This window comes from Herpailurus yagouaroundi, unplaced genomic scaffold, assembly GCF_014898765.1.
Source record: "Herpailurus yagouaroundi ecotype Mexico unplaced genomic scaffold, PumYag 67690, whole genome shotgun sequence".
NCBI classification, from domain to species: Eukaryota; Metazoa; Chordata; class Mammalia; order Carnivora; family Felidae; genus Herpailurus; species Herpailurus yagouaroundi.
Genome location: NW_024420490.1, coordinates 3,435,275 through 3,454,634, shown reverse-complemented (window position 1 = coordinate 3,454,634; position 19,360 = coordinate 3,435,275). Strand labels below are relative to the sequence as shown.

General features: G+C 45.8%; 1 pseudogene; it reads left to right on the top strand.

Annotated features, from left to right (window-relative positions):
• Positions 1-5,365: 5,365 nt before the first annotated feature.
• The window catches only part of LOC121025612 (40S ribosomal protein S11-like), a 19,441-nt pseudogene continuing 5,446 nt past the window's right edge, over positions 5,366-19,360 (top strand).

Genomic DNA, 19,360 nt, shown 5'->3' with positions numbered 1-19,360 from the left:
AAGATCACTGACTTGCCTCTCATCCTTCCAACTGGGAACAAGTAGGCACTGAATGTTGGCAGCAGAAATTCCACAAAGCTGTGTGTTAAATATTATTGTTATACCCATTTTAGAGACGAGAAAGCCAAAGGAAAGCTATTTTCCCAAGGTCACCCAGGGAGTAGGTGGTAGGAGCAGGATTTCAACCCAGTTCAAAGGCTCCAAAGCCTAGATTATTGGCCACTCTTCTAAACTGATGGATCCTCAGTGAACTACAAAGACTGGAGAGCTCACTGGATGATTAAGCACATTCAAAGCATATTTGGGGTAGTGGTAACTTTTGATCCTGGACAACTCTCTGGCTGTCGTGGACACATCAGCCTTGGGTATTGAACTTGAAGAGATCAAAGTGTTGGTTGGTTTCATAATTGAGAGCCAAAGGATGCTTTGTCAGCTGAGTTACTATGATGTGGGCTTCAGCTGTATAGAGACAACACTTCCTGGTCCCTTGTCAACCTGTCTCTCTCATAGAGGGATGTGTCATAAAGGATCATTTCAGCTGAACTCTATACTGCCCCATGGTGAGTGCTCCAGAATCTCACCCCTGGGCGCTGTTAGGCTTTCTCCTTCCAGTGTCAGCGGAAAACTCCAACCTCCTTTCTCCCATATGATTTTCAAACCCACCAGGAACATTCATCACAACGTTCAACCTTTGAGTTTTCCAGTCTAAAATTCTGATAGATTCACTGATGTTCCCAGATCTGATATAAGCATTAGCCAAAATTCTTCTGCAATTTCACACAGCACCTTTGAATCCACAGAATACCTGGTAATTATTTCCCTAAGTCTTTCCGAACAATGGCATCTATTTTGACATAATCACGCACTCAGTACCAGCAGTATGATAGTAAATGTTTAACAACTGACTTTCCAAAGTGGGGGGGGGGGGGGGCATGGTGAAAGCCCAGATTTGTAGCATTTGCTAATTTCTGTGGTATAAATATTCACACCTTGGCTGATTTCAAGCTACCAAGTTGATGTCACTGAGCACAGAATTGGTAAGACACAACCACAGCCCGGGAGCCAGCACCCAAACATGTTACAAAAAAGCTCATCTTTTAATAGTTCTCGGGATACCAAAAACTCACTAGGAGTTCACGATGAATAACAAGTGATTAAGAGTATTTGAGACCCAGCAAGATCTTGGGAGCTGATAGCATTGTGCCTCTTCTGTTCAAAGCCAACTTATAAGGGCAGCAAATGCAGAGATCAGGCAAAACAACAACAACAACAACAACAACAACAAACGGGCATCCAGCTCATTCTACCACACGTCTCTCAAACACTCTATACCTGGATGAGCATTATCCCATGGTTATTCCTGAAAATAACTGTGAGACTGGTCAGTCACATACCTCTAGTTTCCCCAGTGCCTCGGAGATGAACATCAGCTTGGGGTACACATTTTTGGGCCTTGGGTTTATTTTCCCTTTGATCATATTTATTGTTTATTTCCTTCATCATATGTGGTATGTTTTTCTGTCAATTCTTTCAAAGGTGTTCAACTCTATCAGTCAACCAATAAGTGTATATAAATTAAATGAGGGCATGGATGAAATTCACATACTCTGTTAACTGCATGGAGTTGTTATGACCCACAAGAGTCTGCCCGCCACACACCCCAGCTCTCAGAGTCAACCTTAGTGGCACTCACCTCTACATGAACTCTTAAGAGGATCCTAGAGAGGGGCGCCTGGGTGGCTCAGTTGATTGAGCAACTGACTCTTGATTTGGGCTCAGGTCATGATTCCAGGTTCGTGGGACTGAGCCCCATGTGGGGCTCCATGCTGAGCATGGAGCCTGTTTGGGATTCTCTCCCTCTGCCCCTTTCCCCTGTTCACACACACACTCTCTAAAAGAAAACAAAAAGAGGGTCCTAGATAAGCAAAGAGAGCCAACATTGTTCGTCATCTGGATGGTAACGAAAACAGCAACCACTGATGGTCTACTATGTGACAGATACTTGACATATGTTACAGGGAACACTAGTGCAAACACTGATGACTGAAAAATAACCACAGCCTCTTTCCCTGAGATTTACTTGAGAGGGAAAGAGTGAGGATGGCAAGAAAAGGGAAGCGGGATGACAGATAAGCACGTACCTAGGCAGAATCTTGGAAACAGGCTGGGAGAGAACTGAGGGCGAGAAGAGTAATAACCTTCCAGCGTGCTTAGGTGTGCTTGAGAGACGAAGTGAGGCAGGTTTGGGAGGGTGGTGTGTGAACGCACGCGCGTCTGTGTGTGTGGTGAGAACTGTTGCTATAAGTTCTAAATTGGATCCCTTTTAGCATTTTGAGAAACAGGAACTATATTTAATCATCTGGTTGCTAGATATTTTTTTATTGTGACAGTATATCAGGAGTGGACCATGTGGGGCTCCAGCTCTATTGGGTGTAAAATATATTATCTCTGTTACTTCAAATAGTTCTTCAAGGTAGGCATTTTTTATTCCCATTTTATGGATGACAAAACAGAGGCTCAGAGGGAATAAGCAAGGATTCTAAGACCACACAAATGATGAGTTAACAATATCCAGGCTGGGTAGAAGAGTTTAGGTGGGATGATTGGCGTAACTGTTCCAAGGAGTCGAGAAAAGTTCTCAGAGGTTCTCCTGAACTAGGAAGTAAAAGAGCTCAACACTGACACCCGCATGCTCACTCCCCCCAAATGGGGAATGTGCCAAGCCCAAGAGGTAAGCTGTGGGAGAGACTGTGCGTGATGCCCCAATATCTATCCCCCTTTCCTTCCACGTTTAGGTGGGTTCAAGGCTTCTCAAAAGAAAGATGACCCCTTGCACTTTGGGGAAGGGTGTCTGTGAATCCTGTTCTTGTACGCGCAGTCTCGGCAGAAGTGATGCACCCCGGTCTTGGGAGGGTTGTCTCTGCAAGGAAAGGGCATGCTATCAAACCTACCCTTCATCCTCCTATCCTTTTGTCTGGAATGTGAACATGATGGTCAGTCATCTTGGACCACCGGAATAAGGGCCTCATCCTGGGAATGACAGAGGACCAAGATAGATCCTGGGCTTCTGACTGCTGTTAGATTGGATCTTTGTCAGAACAACAAAACTTTGCCTTTAATCTGATAAGCCAGGAACTTCATTCCCAGGTATATACTAAAAGAAGGGAGTGAAAAAGCCTATCAGAAGACAAGTACAAGAATAGTCACAGCAGCTTTATTCATAATAGTCAAAGGCTAGAACCAACCCAGAACATCCATCAATGGAAAAACAGACAAATCAACTGTGGTATATTCATATAATGGATTATTATACGTCGATTAAAAACAAAGCACTGATCCACACCACAACACGGATGAATCTCACGAACCTATTGCTGGAAAATGCACTGTGTGTGATTCCATATATACGAAGTTCAAGAACAGGCAAAACTCATCTATGGTGACGGGAGTCAAGAGGAGTTACCTCTGGGTGGAATACACAGACTGGCGGGGGACATGACACGACCTCGTGGGGATGCTGACAGTGTTCTAGATCTTCTTCTGGGTGGTAGTCACACAGATATATACACGTGGTTAGAGTTGTAGTTATAGATGTGTATTTTTAAATCTGCCTTTTTAAGCGTTCTTCCACGTGTTTTTCTTCGAAGCAAAATGGAACAAATTCCTTGTTGACGAAAAGCCCGGGAGTGCGCGCGCACTCACGTACACGCTCCTCAGTTCGAATACCGTGGAAAACATACTTTACTCACTACAAATAATTTCACTCTCAGACGCACAAAGGAGAAATTAATTTGTGGCTACGTGCTGAAAGAAAAATAAGCAAGTGACTCCCCAAATCCGGCAAACACAGTATCTCTTTCCAGAAACAAAGTTCCCATGGATGCAAGGCCAAAAGCAAAAGGAGAAGAAAAAAAAGCCACGTCAGAGGCAGCAAAGTTTGTCTTTTCCTCTTCAAATGTCAGTGCCCACCGATCACTAAATCACTCCCACAGCTTATTAAAGTAAATGTCACAGAAAGTTACAGACAGCACTTTATTCATTAAATGCACTTGAAGAGCTTTCTGGGGGAGAATTTTCTTTTAAATCACATAGGAGGGTTGCATGGCGCACCAGCCAGGAGGTCATTCCTAACGCCGGGTGCTGGATGAGATGCTTTCATTCTCAGGCTACACTAAAAAAAGGAGGAATGTAAAGTCAAAGCTGAAAGGGAGCTTACTTGCAATGCATTCATCTATCTCAACCGGCATGCATGAACTCACAGGAGCAGACAGTAGCAAGTGCTAAGAAAGTCAGGGACCTATCTTCCTAGACCATCCCTTTTGCTCCAGGGTAGGTAGGACATACCTATCATGAAGAGCAAATTCACACATATCATAAATGGCAAATCATCACGCGTTTTTCAGCTAAAGCTTCAGAGTAATTCTATACTTGGAAACTTGAACCCCAAACCATCTAGGTATTAATTCTCTTTACCATCAGAAGCACGTCAGTGGAAAGTCTCAGAAGTCATATCTAGAGCTGCAGAGTCGACTCTGGCATTCAAATTTAAATTTAAATTCATTAAAATTTTAAATAAAATTAAGGCAGATTAAAAATCCAGTTCCTCAGTTGTGCTAACGCCATGTTAGGCACTCAATAGCCATAGTGGCCAGTGGTTACCATGATGGACAGCACAGATACGGAATATTTCCATCACCACCTAGAGTTCTATTGGACAGCGCTGGTCTAGATTACAAAAATCTGTTTAATCTAAAGAGATGCTTCAAGATCCTTCCCTCCTGACTTGAGAAGAAGGGGGAAACCTTTGAGGTATCAAAGAGACTACCTGCAGACAGACCTTAAGTCCATGGTCACATTAACTGAGAGTCTACCAGGTGCTAGGTATTGGGAGGAGAATCAAAGAAACAGGCACTGACCTTGGCTCCAAGAAATATGCCCATCGATTGCTCTAATACAAGAACGTAGTGCCAGACCTTTGTCAACACCACATCCGGAATACAAATCTCCACACAATCCACGGAACCTAAAATAGCTTCAGTCCCCACATGAAGCCCAACCATTGACAGAACAGGTAGAAGATGAATATTAATAACCAGTACAGAACTCATCTTGGAAGTTAGGGTTGAGGGTCCTGATTTTGACTGGAAAAATCCCTTGGAAGCTACTGGAAGTCAACTGTGAGATTCAGTGCTAGTGCTCAAGAGCAAGGTTACTGAAGATTTGGCACAGTGTTCTTCATTCCACAAGATAGGAGTGTTTGCTCTTGACAAACAAGAACATGGAGGGCCAGAAGAGGCAGTAAGGAGAAGGGAAAAAGGAAGCTGATAAAAGGACACGGTAACAGGTTTAAAAGGAGCAGAGCAGTCAGGTGGAAGTGCTTTTCCGATCTGTTCCCCCATCTCTAGTTGGAAGACGCATACCCGCCCGCATCAATGGTCGCCATGATCTAAGATGGAAATGGCACCTCTCCCGAACCTTCAATTTTACTCCGTAATATGAGGTGGGGTGGCCCAAGGATGTTTTACGAACAGGGATATTGGAAGTTCACTTTGACAGTGTTTGCCATGGTGGACTACTTGCAACAACGGCCACAAGAATTTCCCTTCCTGTATCCACACCCCCACGCAAAGTGACTTTGTAGCTCCTACCATCAAGAGGTGAGGCCACTTCTCCTTCCCTTAAAGCTCAGCTGGTTTTCTGAGCTGTCTTAGCCATCAGAGTGCAGAGCCGCATTGAGCCAGTTCCACCTGCAGGCCTGACGAGGCCCATTCCCACTCTCGTGTTTTATTCACTCATTACGAAGCAAAGTGGAAGACCTTAGAAGATGTGCTTCCTCACAGGTCTCTCTGCTTCCACGCACCCCGGCCCTGCCTTGGCATGTCCCCAACACAGCAAAAGAAGCCCCAACGTGTCCCGTCTTTGTTAGAAGCCCTCTAGGGACTCCCCATCCCATTGAGAGTAAAAGGCGAGGGACCTACACGCACTCACAAGGTCCGGCACAATCTGCAGTGTCACCCCACCTTATGACCTCTCTGAGGTCACCTCTCACCGCCTCGCGCCTCGCCCACTCTGCTCTACCCACACCACAGCAAGGCCTCCTTGCAGTTCTCCTTGCCAGTGAACATGCCAGACACATGCTCCTGCCTCGGGACCTCTGCACTTAGTTTTTCCTCTGGTGGGATTTTTTTTTTTTTTTCTCCCAGATAGCCACGCGATTCATTCCTGCCAGGTTTTCCGCACATGCTCAGCTCCTCACTGAGGCCTTCGCTTGACTGCCTGACTTAATATGGCACCCTCAGCAATCCTTATCCTCCAGCTTTATTTTTTTCATGGCATTGTCACCACTTACCAGGCTATACAACTAACATATTTTGTTTCTGTTGGTTGCCTCATGGTCTCGTCTCCTTCCTAGACAGCAAGTTCTCTGAGGGCAGAGATTCGTATGCGTTCTGTTTATTACTGTACCCTCAATACTATAACGGTGCCAGGAACATCGGAGCAGCTCAATAAATATTTGTCAACCAATGACTTGGTCGGAGTATAAATTCTCCAGGCTCCCTTGCCTCTTGGGTGGGATAATTCTCCCGTAGGATTAAGCTCACTAAATGTCCCTTTATTGGCTCTCCCCTTTCCGGTATCATATCCTCATCACCTGCTAGTGTTCCTGAATCCCCCAAAGAAACCACCCACACTTGGCTCATGGTCTCAGGGTCTGTTTCTGAGGGAACCGAAGTGAAAGCAGCTGAGAGACCCAGCTGATTACACACGGAGGGAACGTTCCCCGGGCCCCCACTATGTGCCAAACCCACGTGTCGCATGGAGGATGTCCAACTCCTGCCCCCGGCCCAATGGATGGGGCAGAGATGGACTTACAAAGGCTGTTAAATTATAAACCACATGGCCATCAGCACCACTTACCACACTCCAGGAGGAGAAGACGGGGGATTAAAAAGCCCGTAACCGCTTTCCTCAACAGCTGTCCTGAGCCCCAGTGGCATGTCTCCAGCCTATCTTTAAAATGAAATATACAGGGGTGCCTGGGTGCCTCAGTCAGCCGAGCATCTGACTTTGGCTCGGGTCGTCATCTCACGGTTCGTGGGTTCGAGTCCCACATCGGGCTCCGCGCTGATAGCGTGGAGCCTGCTTGGGGTTCTCTCTCCACCCCTCCCCTGCTTGCTCTCTTCTCTCTCTGAAAATAAATATATAAACTTAAAAAATTAAATTAAGTTAAATTAAATACACAAAAGCTGCCCTGCTGCTTCTTTAGGCTTCTGAGAAAACGCACACCATTTTTCACATGGCCTAACCCAACCAACGCAAGCATCCTGCAGCTATCACAGTTCTAAACACTGCAGCCCTTCCCTGCCAACCCTCCCCCTTCACTCCCTTTCTCAGTCCCACTCCCATCCCCTCCGGCGGATAAACCAGGGCTCTGAATTCTCTTGTGATGTTGTAACAAGCTGGCAACGGGCATGACACGTAGCAGGGGAGGGCACGGGAGCCCCTAAATCAGAAATAATGAGATCTCTCTCTCAGAGGCAGCATGAAATGAGAGGCCAAGAGCAAGGCGGCTGGAGACAGGAAGGGACAAAGTGGGGGAAGGAAAGGAAATGAGGTGGCCAAGGGCAGGGTTGGCCCAGCGTGCACTAGCGTGCCTTGAGAGGGGTGTGTATGTGACGGAGCATGTGCACCCTGGGCACAGACATGTGTGACACCCACAGCCGTCAGACTACAGATAACTGGCCGGAGAAGAGGCTTATGGGAAAATGCTCCTGTCCAATCATCACAGGCTGTTGGGCATCTCTGATTAACCAGTGCTTACAAATAGGCAGGGGAGATTCTTGGGAAGTAGTACCAAGATGTAAACTTGGCCCGAAGGACAAAAGAGAAAATGGGACATGACAGTCAAATGGATGAACAGACAGACACACAGAGAAGAAGCAGAGTCGGGCTCTCAGGGATCAGGAGGCTACCAAGTTCTTATTTCCTCGACAGCAACTGTAGATCACTTTCTGGAGGAACGGGGGGCCGGGACCTGCTCTCTGTCGTGGCTTGTTATCTCCGTGACATTCATTCGCAGTGGACTACGAGTCTACTCTGAGAGTGCTGACTTCTTTCTAAATTGATTGGGGCAGGGTATCTGTTCCCAAGCCAGCTCCCTTGTGGCCCCTCCTGCCCCACATTTCTGAATGGCTGCTGGGCCGTGGCTTCAGCCCAATTCAGAAACTAGAGGAACATAAAACAGCTCTCTGCTTGTCTGTAACATCGGGGGATTTAGGAGTGGCTGGGTCACATTGATCCGTCCTTCTATTCTTCCTCTCCTGTCTTCTCTCTTCTCCCCGTCTCTTAATCTTCCTGTGTTCTAGAAATTATGGGTCATTCCGGGTCTAAAATGGTCTGTTTCAAAGGTTCTGCATGTCTGAGTCGGGCTGGCAACTGATGGTTAGAGCAAGATCGACATGCCATAGTAGAGGCTGTAGTCTACTATCCAAACACCCCCATTCTAGACTGAAGGACTCCTCTCCCCAGGAGCACTCCCGGCTGCTGAGGGCTCACAGGTGTTTCCTCCTCTGAGCACTGCCTTCTGTGGAAGGGAGCTGCCTCCCTCAAGGCTCGGTCCCCCACCTAGGGGCAGCCTGCATTGAAAGACTGGTCGTTTGGATGGGGCACCAGGGTGGCTCAGTCAGTTAAGCATCTGAGTTGATTGCGGCTCAGGTCATGCTCCCACGATTTGTGAGATCGAACCCCCTGCCCGGCTGAGAGTGTGGAGTCTGCTTGAGATTCTCTCTCCCTCTCTCTCTCTTTCTCTCTCTCTCTCTCTCTGCTCCTCCCCCACTCGCATGAGCACCCTCTCTCAGTCACTCTCAAAAATAAAGAAATAAATATTTTTTAAAAAAGACGAGCCATTTGGAGGACACAAAGCCCCAACCTCCTTCCCTCAATTTGGGACCACTCTAAAGGACCAGCTAACCTCCAGAGCCAAGGGATCTGTTGTGCTGCAGGGCAGATCAACTCCTCGCCGCCTGATGCTACCTCCCTCGCTCCTGTGTTGATCCCACAGGCACTCCCAGTAAGCTTCGTGTACACAAGCACACTGTCCTGAAACCATTTACCAACTAGATTCTTCACTGAGCTCAAGGCTTAGACAGAACACGGCGGGGTTCAGCAAAACCTAGCTCTCTCAGCACACAAGATTCGCGTGAGATAAATCACCAAGTGGATGGATTCGGGGAACAGAAGGAAGGAGCAGGAACAACTTTAAGCCCCACAGAGGCTAGAGGGATTTTCCTTAGACCCCAGTTCATATGAAGTCTTTGAAATCCCATGTGTGTGTGTGTGTGTGTATGTGTGTGTGTGTGTGTGTGTGTGTGTGTGTGTGTGTGTGTTTTACACCTAAAGGCATCTCGATTTGGGTGGTAAATTTTTATCAGAAATACTTGATCTGTGTTTAGATTTCATGAAATAGATGGTCGGAAAGTACATTCACGATGCTGAAGTTGCCACAAACATGCTAAGACTTTTCCGACAGCCCAGCCAAGGATCAGTTTTTAAATTTAAACTTACTTGGGGCGCCTGGGTGGCGCAGTCGGTTAAGCGTCCGACTTCAGCCAGGTCACGACGGGACTCGCGGTCCGTGAGTTCGAGCCCCGCGTCAGGCTCTGGGCTGATGGCTCGGAGCCTGGAGCCTGTTTCCGATTCTGTGTCTCCCTCTCTCTCTGCCCCTCCCCCATTCATGCTCTGTCTCTCTCTGTCCCAAAAATAAATAAACATTGAAAAAAAAAACATTAAAAAAAAAATTTAAACTTACTTAAATTAAATTTAAAAATCAGCTCATCAATCACACTAGCCACATTTCAAGTATCCAGTAGCCACTAGTGGCTAGTGGCCGCCATATTGAAGGGCACAGCCTTAAGAGTTCTTGACAACTGAATGTTCTGGGTTGATAATAAACTGGTTATTTACTTGAGAACCAAAAAAAAAAAAAAAAAAAAAAAACCACAAAAACCAATCAGCCCACTCTTCTGATGGGAAGAAGTGACCTCCCTCTCGGTGATCTCTTTTGTGCATATATGTCAAAAGAGAGTTTCCAATATAAATGGGCCACTCTTCAAGCACACTACACTTATTTCTATACGGTCTCCTTAAAAAGAATTCCATCTCCCACTACTTATTCTTTCCCACCACTTAGTAGGTTGGGTTCTCATTTTCTGGTATCTATCATGATTTTACTGCCACACTCGTGTTTCCTGGCTTGGCTGGATATTCTTTTTTTTTTTTTTTTTTTAATTTTTTTTTTTCAACGTTTATTTATTTTTGGGACAGAGAGAGACAGAGCATGAACGGGGGAGGGGCAGAGAGAGAGGGAAACACAGAATCGGAAACAGGCTCCAGGCTCTGAGCCATCAGCCCAGAGCCTGACGCGGGGCTCGAACTCACGGACCGCGAGATCGTGACCTGGCTGAAGTCGGACGCTTAACCGACTGCGCCACCCAGGCGCCCCTTGGCTGGATATTCTTGATATACTGTGGTAAGTAAATCATGTGTGTTTCCTTTCAAACTTTTCACTCGCGGAGTATCGCTGGAAAATTTGAATCTCCCTTACTCAAACTTATACCTGATACATGGTCTCTGTTCCTTTGACACATTTTTTTAAAAGGTAGACTATAAACCTTTTCCTCCTGCTCCGGCTGCTGTCTGGAACTTGAACTCCACTTGCTAAAAGAAAACATGCCTTTGGCATCACACATTGAGGGACTCTGCGGTGACAACTGTTCTGCATGTAGTGGCTACACCATTCCACTGGACCAGTGCCCTTGGGGACCAAAGAATCCAGGAAGGACCCCCACCAGAATCCTCAGAGTGCCTTATCCTGGGTCTCTGATGGTATACCAACTGAACCCAAAGCCTCTGGACACGGGATTTGCAGGGAACAATTCCTGTGTTCACAGCTGAACAGTACTTGGAGATAATCACTGACTTCTGACCTCTTAAGGTATGTTGAAAGCTGTCCTGCTTTGCAGAAAATGCCTTTCATGCATTTAGAACCAAAGGGGGTTCCAGCTGGAAGGAACATCAGAAATCGATTCATTTCTCACTGTGGACTTCAATGGCGGGAGACTGAGAAACTGGACCGGGTGAAATTTTCACCTTTAAGAGGGCAAGGCAGATCCGCTTTTTCATTATCCCCAACTCCCAAATGTGTCTGTCTGTTGCTCTACTTCCACTGTTGCTCTTCATCTCGGTCTCCCCCTTTCCCTTTCCCTTTCCTTCTTGCCCCTGATCTCCCCTCAAGTCAGAGACAATCCCCCCAACATGCAGAATCCTCGATGCTTTCCCTGATCACATTTCACATACCAACTAAATGCCTTGATCTTAACACAAGGGGACATAGCATCAGGAGACTCCCTGGGAAAATCAAGCCTATCGGATTGCAAACCAAAGCCAAAATGAGCCACGAGAATCTCCGAACAAATTTACGATCACTTCTCCACCATTCGATAGGGCGGGGGGTTCATCAGATAACATCTTGCTGTGAAACCATCCAGTGTTCTCTGGACTAAGGTTTCACCCCAGAGGTTAAGTGCTTTAACTAGATATTAAGCTGCCATCAATCCCTTCCCTGCCCCCCAAGAACACATTCCCATCCCGGAAGGTCTGAAGGTCCACCGCCAGATTCTCCTTGATCACAAAGGCTTTATTTCCTCCTGGCTTATACACGCACCGGGAGAAGAATCCCACAGTAACGTACCTTCTTACAGTTTGCGACTCTGCTAATTTCCTAATTATGGAGATTTTCTGTCTTGTTATTCTAACATAGATTTCACTTAGACCCAGAGAAAAAAAAATAAGCCCCAAAATGTGGTTTGAACTTTTTCATTCTAGTGTAACCTTCATTTCCCCATGGTTTTAATTACAGCAGTAAAATAATATAAGTAACACTGGAAACGATAGAAGACATTTGTTAGACAGCAATTAATAAATGAGAGTATAACAGCAGTCATATTCAAAGGTTAGAAACCAATCCATAGCAACTGAAGTGTTGTTTGGGGGCAACTGGGTAGCTCGGTTGGTTGAACGTCTGACTCTTGATTTCAGTTCAGGTCATGATCGCAGGGTTGTGGGGTCAAGCCCCGTGTTGGGCTCTGCACTGAGCATTGAGCCTGCTTAAGATCCTCTCTCTTTCTCCCTCTGTCCCTCTCCCCTGCTCTCTCTCTTTCTCTCAAAAAAAAAAAAAAAAAAGAGAGAGAGAAAAGAAATGTTGTTTGAAAATAGCTTGTTTTAAATGAGAATTGGAGAATCTATTTTTTTTAATGTAAATGTTGCTCTTTTCTACTCTAGTGGCTCATGCAAAACTGGGAGGGCAGGATAAGGAGGGGTCTAACCCACGGGTTCCCAGACACAGAGCTTCAAAGATCTAATCTAGTCAGCAGGCATCATCATAGCTGTGGTTGGATATGGTCTCAGCTCTCAAACAATCTTTAATGTGCAAAGATAAAACAGATACATACAAACCAAAGTAAATAAATATAGAGCTGAACAAGAAGAAAGGCATAAAATAAAAGGCTCAACAAAACCAAAAGCTGGTTCTTTGAAAAGGCTAATGAAAAGATAAACCTCTGGCAAGAATAATCAAGAAACAAAGAGAGAATACAAAAATAAATAATACTGGAAATGTTAAAGGATACAGCACCTAAAAGTTTCCCCCATTAAATACTAGTTCCAGCTACCCTAGTTGGGTATCAATTTTCTGAATTTTAAGGCCAGTTTCATTCATTCATTCATTCATTCATCCCCCCATTCATTCATTCAATATTTGTTGATGTGCCAGAGATACACAAAGAGCAAAAACCCCCAGACCATCCGAAGCCTACTTTGCCTGTTAATGGATATAAAATAAACAAGGCAAATCAAAATATCATGTACCAGGTAGCAGATGTACCTTAAAGAAAAGTAAAGCAGGCCAGGAAGTGGAAAGTGATGAAGAGGTAATTTTATAGACAGAGGTCAAAGAAGGCTTCTTTCCATCAGGTGACTTTGAGCAGAGCCCTGAAGGGAATGAGAAAGCAAGCCATGAGAACATGGAGGAAAGAAAATTCCACCTAGACAGAACAACAAGTGCAAAGGTCCTGGGGCATATTAAGAAGGCCAGGGTGGCTAGAGCACAGTGAGGAAGTTGGAGGAATCTGAGCAGAAAGAATGACAAAATAAGGGCTAGTAATCCTTATCATGCTTATCCCACAGGTTCCCAGCAATAATCACAGAGGATTCATGTGGAAGGGGAAAATACAAAGGGTTAAATTCTGCTCTGAAATGGACTTAGTGGAAAAGAGAGGAGAGGGGGGATCATTTTAATTTGGGCCTATTACACAGGGGCTTCTTGGACTTTACCAGGGAAACAAAAATTTGGACCAAAAGGATCAACCACTGTCACCATAATGTATCACGCAGGCCCTTGACCGTCTGTGAGAGATTGTGAAATGGACAGTGCATGGGGGCAGAATATTCTAGTTGGGATAATTAAGGAGTGAAGCCCTGGCGTCAGAATGCCTGAGTTCAGCTCTGTCTCTTTTATATATGTGTGTCCTTAGGAATGTCACCTACCCACTTTACCCCTCAGTTTCCCCGGTTGTAAAGTAGGGATGAGGACACGGCTGCCTTGTAGGGTCGATGTGAGGACTGAGCGAAACGACACCCGTAAAGGACCGGCACCGTCCAGGTGCATCGGCCTCCGGAGGTTGGCCACATAGGCCTGTTTTCTCCTCTCAAGTGAAGACAATAAACTTAAATCACCTGTTTTCAACATTCTTTCTTTTTTTTTTTCTTTCTTTGACTACAGAACTCATTCTGAAAACAAAATCTTGTGCGGAACTCCAACACTGTCTACAAGTCAGATAAGAGGGGCGCTGTTCCGGTCGAAGGCAGAGAGCCCCAAAGCCCCACCCAAGCTCTGCGCTCCCCTCAGCAAAGCCCCCTGAGCTCCTAGAGCGAGGTGAGGCAGAATCAGGAAAACACCAGCTAGATAGACATTCTGTGAGGCCCCCTCCAGTTCTAAAATCCCATAACTACCTTCATGTGTATAAGATGAGGGACAGAAACAAAAACAAGATTTCTGGCTAAATAGTCTCTCTTGAATGATCCAGAATTTCCTCTCTCGGATATATAGCCAAGAGAAATACAAACACATGTTCTCCAAAAGTCACGTACAACAATGTTCGCAGAAGCACTGTTAGTAATAGCCCCAAACCAGGAAATACCCAAATGCCTATGTACAATAGACAGGATAAATAAATGTGTTGTAAATGTAAATAAATGTATTGTGGCCTATACTGCATTCCTTATTACAATGGAATTACACGTGACTTAATGAGCCAGTCCCATACATCATGACAGGGGCGAATCTCCCAAGCATCTGTTGAGCAAAAGAGGCCCGATACAAAAAGGCACATCCTGTATGATTCCACTTATATCAAGCGTGGAAAACAAGCAAAGTTACTCTATGGTGTGAGAAGTCGGGACAGTGGTTGTCCTGGGGCCGGGCTACATAGAGACAAGCTGTCTTTCAGCTTGGAACGATTCATCACGCTGTGCAACTGACTGTGCTACACCTCTTCACGCCCATGTTATACTTCAATTTAAAAATGTGTTGGAGGGGTGCCTGGGTGGCTCAGTCAGTTAAGTGTCCGACTTCGGCTCCGGTTATGATCTCACGGTTCATGGGTTCGAGCCCCGCGTCGGGCTCTGTGCTGACAGCTCGGAGCCTGGAGCCTGCTTCGGATTCCGTGTCTCCCTCTCTCTCTGTTCCTCCCCCGCTCACGCTCTGTCTGTCTCTCTGACTCTCTCAGAAATAAATAAAAGATTAAACAATTTTTAAATAAAGAAATTAAATTACTAATTAATTACTTAATTGGCTCTTTACCCAATATTTGGATAGCCTGGATTTTAGCAGAAAAAGAAAAAAAAAAACGGAAAAAAAAGAAAAAAACCCAAATGAACGAGAAACCACACAAGGTTTTTTTCTTAACCAGAAGTATTTCTGAAAGATCAGATGATCAGCTCTGTGATATGGGGGTGAAGCTGGCCTACAACATGGAAGGAAAAGCATGTCATGTCGTTGATAAGGGCTAAGGTTCCGACTTAATTAGATTTTTTTTTAATTAATAAAAAGCATGTGAAATACACTTATGGACTCTTGATGGGAGAGAACAAATTTGTGGATCTGAACACATTAATATAAATCACCATAGTGATTTTTATCTCTTACCACACCACACTCCCACCTCGGGCATTTGGGAACGGACTGTTTCTGCTTGTATTACCGGCATATAAAAGTGGACACATTCATCCACTGTAACAGACAAAGGAAACAAAGCCATGCAATTTCTGGACATGGCATGGAATTCGTTTATGCTTTTCACCTACCACAACCACTGCGTTTTTCTCCAGGAGAGCTATTTGCCAGGGTTAAAAAAAAAAAAAAAAAAAAAAAAAATAAAGGTAAGGAATAAGCTCACCATGACACCCAAAACAATGAGGCTCTTCACCGTCCATTGTAGTTTGTAAAATACTTTAAAAGCCTGCCTGTTGCAGCTTGAGGGGTGAGCCTTTGGCAGGGTCAGCCTTATACAGGGTGGGCCCAGGAGAACAGGGAGTGCGTCTCAGGGCGGGGGCTCGCTGCTTCAGGGCGCCACGGGAAGGGATTTCAGGAGAGGGATTTCCTGCCTATGGGACCAAAACCAGGGATCACACAAAGGTCTAGTTATCATCAGAGTTTGGCCTCACCAAGAATTCTTTCGTTCTTTTTAATTTGACACAGAGAGAGAGAGGGGAGCCTGGGAGGTTTAGTCAGTTAAGCGTCCAACCCTTGATTTCTCCTCAGGTCAAGAACTCATGGTTGTGGGATCGAGCCCCACGTCAGGCTCTATGCTGATAACTCAGAGCCTGCTTGGGGTTCTCTGTCTCTCTCTCTCTCTCTCTCTGCCTCTCCCCTGCTCAAATGTATGCACTCTCTCTCTCAAAATAAATAAACATTAAAAAAGAAAGAAAGAAAATTCAGGTTCTAAAAATATGTTCAATTAGAATTGGTGGTATTATTGGGGCGCCTGGGTGGCGCAGTCGGTTGAGCGTCCGACTTCAGCTCAGGTCACCATCTCGCGGTCTGCGAGTTCGAGCCCCGCGTCGGGCTCTGGGCTGATGGCTCAGAGCCTGGAGCCTGTTTCCGATTCTGTGTCTCCCTCTCTCTCTGCCCCTCCCCCGTTCATGCTGTGTCTCTCTCTGTCTCAAAAATAAACGTTAAAAAAAAAATTTTAAGAATTGGTGGTATTATCATTTGGAAGAATGGTAACCTAAAATCTAACTCAAATCACTAGAAAAGGTGACATCACCCCTTGATGACCCACACCCTCAAGAAAAAGTCCTTAAGTAGTAGGAGCCCCAAACACCCAACTCTTATAATAGCGTGACCTTATTTAAGTTCATGTGTTGTGTCTGAAATGAAACCAGAGATGAAACCGTATGTTTGACACTGAAAGGAAAGAGCAAGCGTTTGGGGGAAACTAGATGTGTCCCCTTGTTGTAAATAAAAGTAAGTACTTTTCTGTGTCTTCTGTCACAATTTAAAAGAAGGAAAAGGCAGCTTCAAAGGACCAGGTTGGTTCATTAGGAGCATTAGGAAGTAGGGGATGAGAGGAGCCATGGATCAAACAATGGAGAAGAGAGCACTGGATTAGGAGTGTGGCTGGAGCCCCAGGGCTGTCCCTCCATCTCACCATGCCTGAGGACCAGAGTTTCTCAGGTCCCACCCCGGGACTAGATGCTGAGCCCAGAGGGTGCTGGCCATTGCACATTAACGGCTGGTTTGAGGACACATTCAGCGCTTACACGGGACTGCAAATCTGACTTCTTCAACAGAAGCCTACGAAAGGAACCTACTAAGAGAGTGCCCAGTTTCTCACATCGTGACATCAAACACATCACTCATCTTCCGTCGCCTCTAAAGGTACAGTCAATAGCATAAAAGTTGGATGGGAACATCGCCCAGGACGGGAAGGTCTAGGTTTTCAGACTGCATCAATCCCCCACTGACCAGAGATGATCATAAAAAATGAGACGTTAGGACTCTGACAGTGGATAACAGATCTCCTGGCAATGGCTTCTTCCCCAGAGATGCCAAGGAACTTTCTGTTCCTCCTATCCATTTTCTTGTTGACAAGATTACAATGAGATTATTTTCAGACTCTTTTCTTTCCACTAAGAGGTAGGTGCTTGACTACCCCAGCCCTGGCCAACTCCTTGTACTGAAAACCTGCTCAAGACACAGACCTGGGTTTTCCATTGACTGATGAGCCTTGGAGTCAACATCATTGTTCAGTGTTTAGTTATATGCCAATCCTACCTGGGACGTTGCTTTGTGTCAGTGTCCTGGGCACTGAAATCCTAACGCCCTAATATTAAGACATTCCTTAAAATACCTGAAGACAACAAATTGGGTTTCTCCAGACTTCCCCCATCTGTTTTCCAACCACTTCCATATGGTATCTCTATCTCCCCCTTCCCAGCCTCGCCCGCCTGCCCACCCCACCGCCGTTCTCTCGCCAGTCAATAAAGTGAAGATGATGTCTGCCAGGACAGGAGGGCAACCTGCAAAATGGACGGGCAGAAGGCTGCTTCCCTTGGGGCCTGGAGGGTACCACTGGCTAAGCACCCAGCCAGATTTGAACTCCACCAGGAAACATATAGGGAACAGCCTTGGCACGTGGGATGCTACCCACGATAAATCAGCAGCACCCACTGAAGAACCTGATGCTTTAAAAAGCAGATGAGGCTAAAACAAACAAAACAAAATGAAACAAAGGGACAAATGAATATCGCTGCACATAAACATACAAAAAGGTGGAAAACAAAAGCACACACAAAAATGGTGTATTTCCAGAAAAAGCGAATGCTCTCCTATATCCTAGGTTCCACTGTGTAGTGAGTACTTTTCCTTTTCCCTTTTCCTGGAAGAACAGATTCTTCTGAGACGCATGCAACCCTATTCTTGCCCCTTCATATACTACTCCAGCAATCTGAGAAATTAGCCGAAGGGAATCTCATTTTTTTCTTCCACTCCACAAATACCATTACAAGTATTAACAATGAACAACCTCACCCCCATCAGAGCCCCACGCTGACAAGGGCACAAAGAGCCCTTTCCTTTCATGCTGTCTGCTGCTGTCTTGACCACATATGACACACAGAAAAGAAATTTCACTGGAGGCCTCCAAAGTGCTACTTTAATTCCTTCCATATTTTTTGCTTTGGGGCATTTCCGAGGACTTTTATGAGTGGAGCGGTCAACCGCATCATTTACTCACTCTGCAGTATCATTGCACTGTCGCCAAATGCACCCCAAAGCTCCTGAGTCTGAGTCCTGGTCAACCTCTGCACCCCAGACACCTTTTTGTAACCACTCAAGCCACCTGACCTTGAAACATGGATCGCAGCTATCCCAGCACCCTCGTGAGCACACATGTGTGCATCAGTGACCAGCTGGCCACGGAGCATGCCCTCACAACTGGGTGGCAACTTCCCATCTTCTGTTCTACATCTGTCTTCCCTGGAATTGAAGGCATTTTGCAAACATAACACCAGTGTCCAAATATTGCCGGCCAGAGCATCAGAGACTATGGCTGCCTTGCTTTGGCAGGCTGGTATTGCCACACAGGTGGCTCTCCCCACCAACTCACACCCTCCTACTCTTCTGTGTCCACAGATTCACTGCCACCATGACATGGCTGCCTCTGGTCTAAAAGGAGACCCTAATACATGCGAGAACTTGGGGTATTTTGCGCTAGTATTTTCCTGAAATTGCTCTCAAAGTAAGGGAGGACAATGGTGGGACAAAGAGAGGACAGATCCTTTTAGCTGAGCACTGCGGTGGGACATTTTCCAGTGGACCATGAGACTTGGATCTTCCAAGTTGCTCCTTGCACCTGACTGTTGGAGCAACCTGAGAAATCCAGAACAAACACGTCTCCCATCATCTTCATTTTCCTTGTATTACCTGAACTCAAGGGTGCTTCAGAGACTGGAGTCGTTCTCCATCCCTGAACTCCGAGGGGAGGGATGTGCAGGTGGGGACTCATTTCAGGGTGCTGGTCAATCCAGGACAGATTTGGTAGTTATGGCTTCTGATAGTCATGCACTGACTCCGATACTCTAGGGTTGCAGTGGACTCTTGCGGTCCCTGGCTTTTCATATTTTTGGCTCTTGGTTTCTGCAGGGTTAGTGTAATTCCAAATGAAGAAGAGTGAGGGCTCTTGGGGATCCAGGAGGTGGCCCAGCGACCTTGTAAATCTTGAGTCAAAAAGCTGCTCTTTCA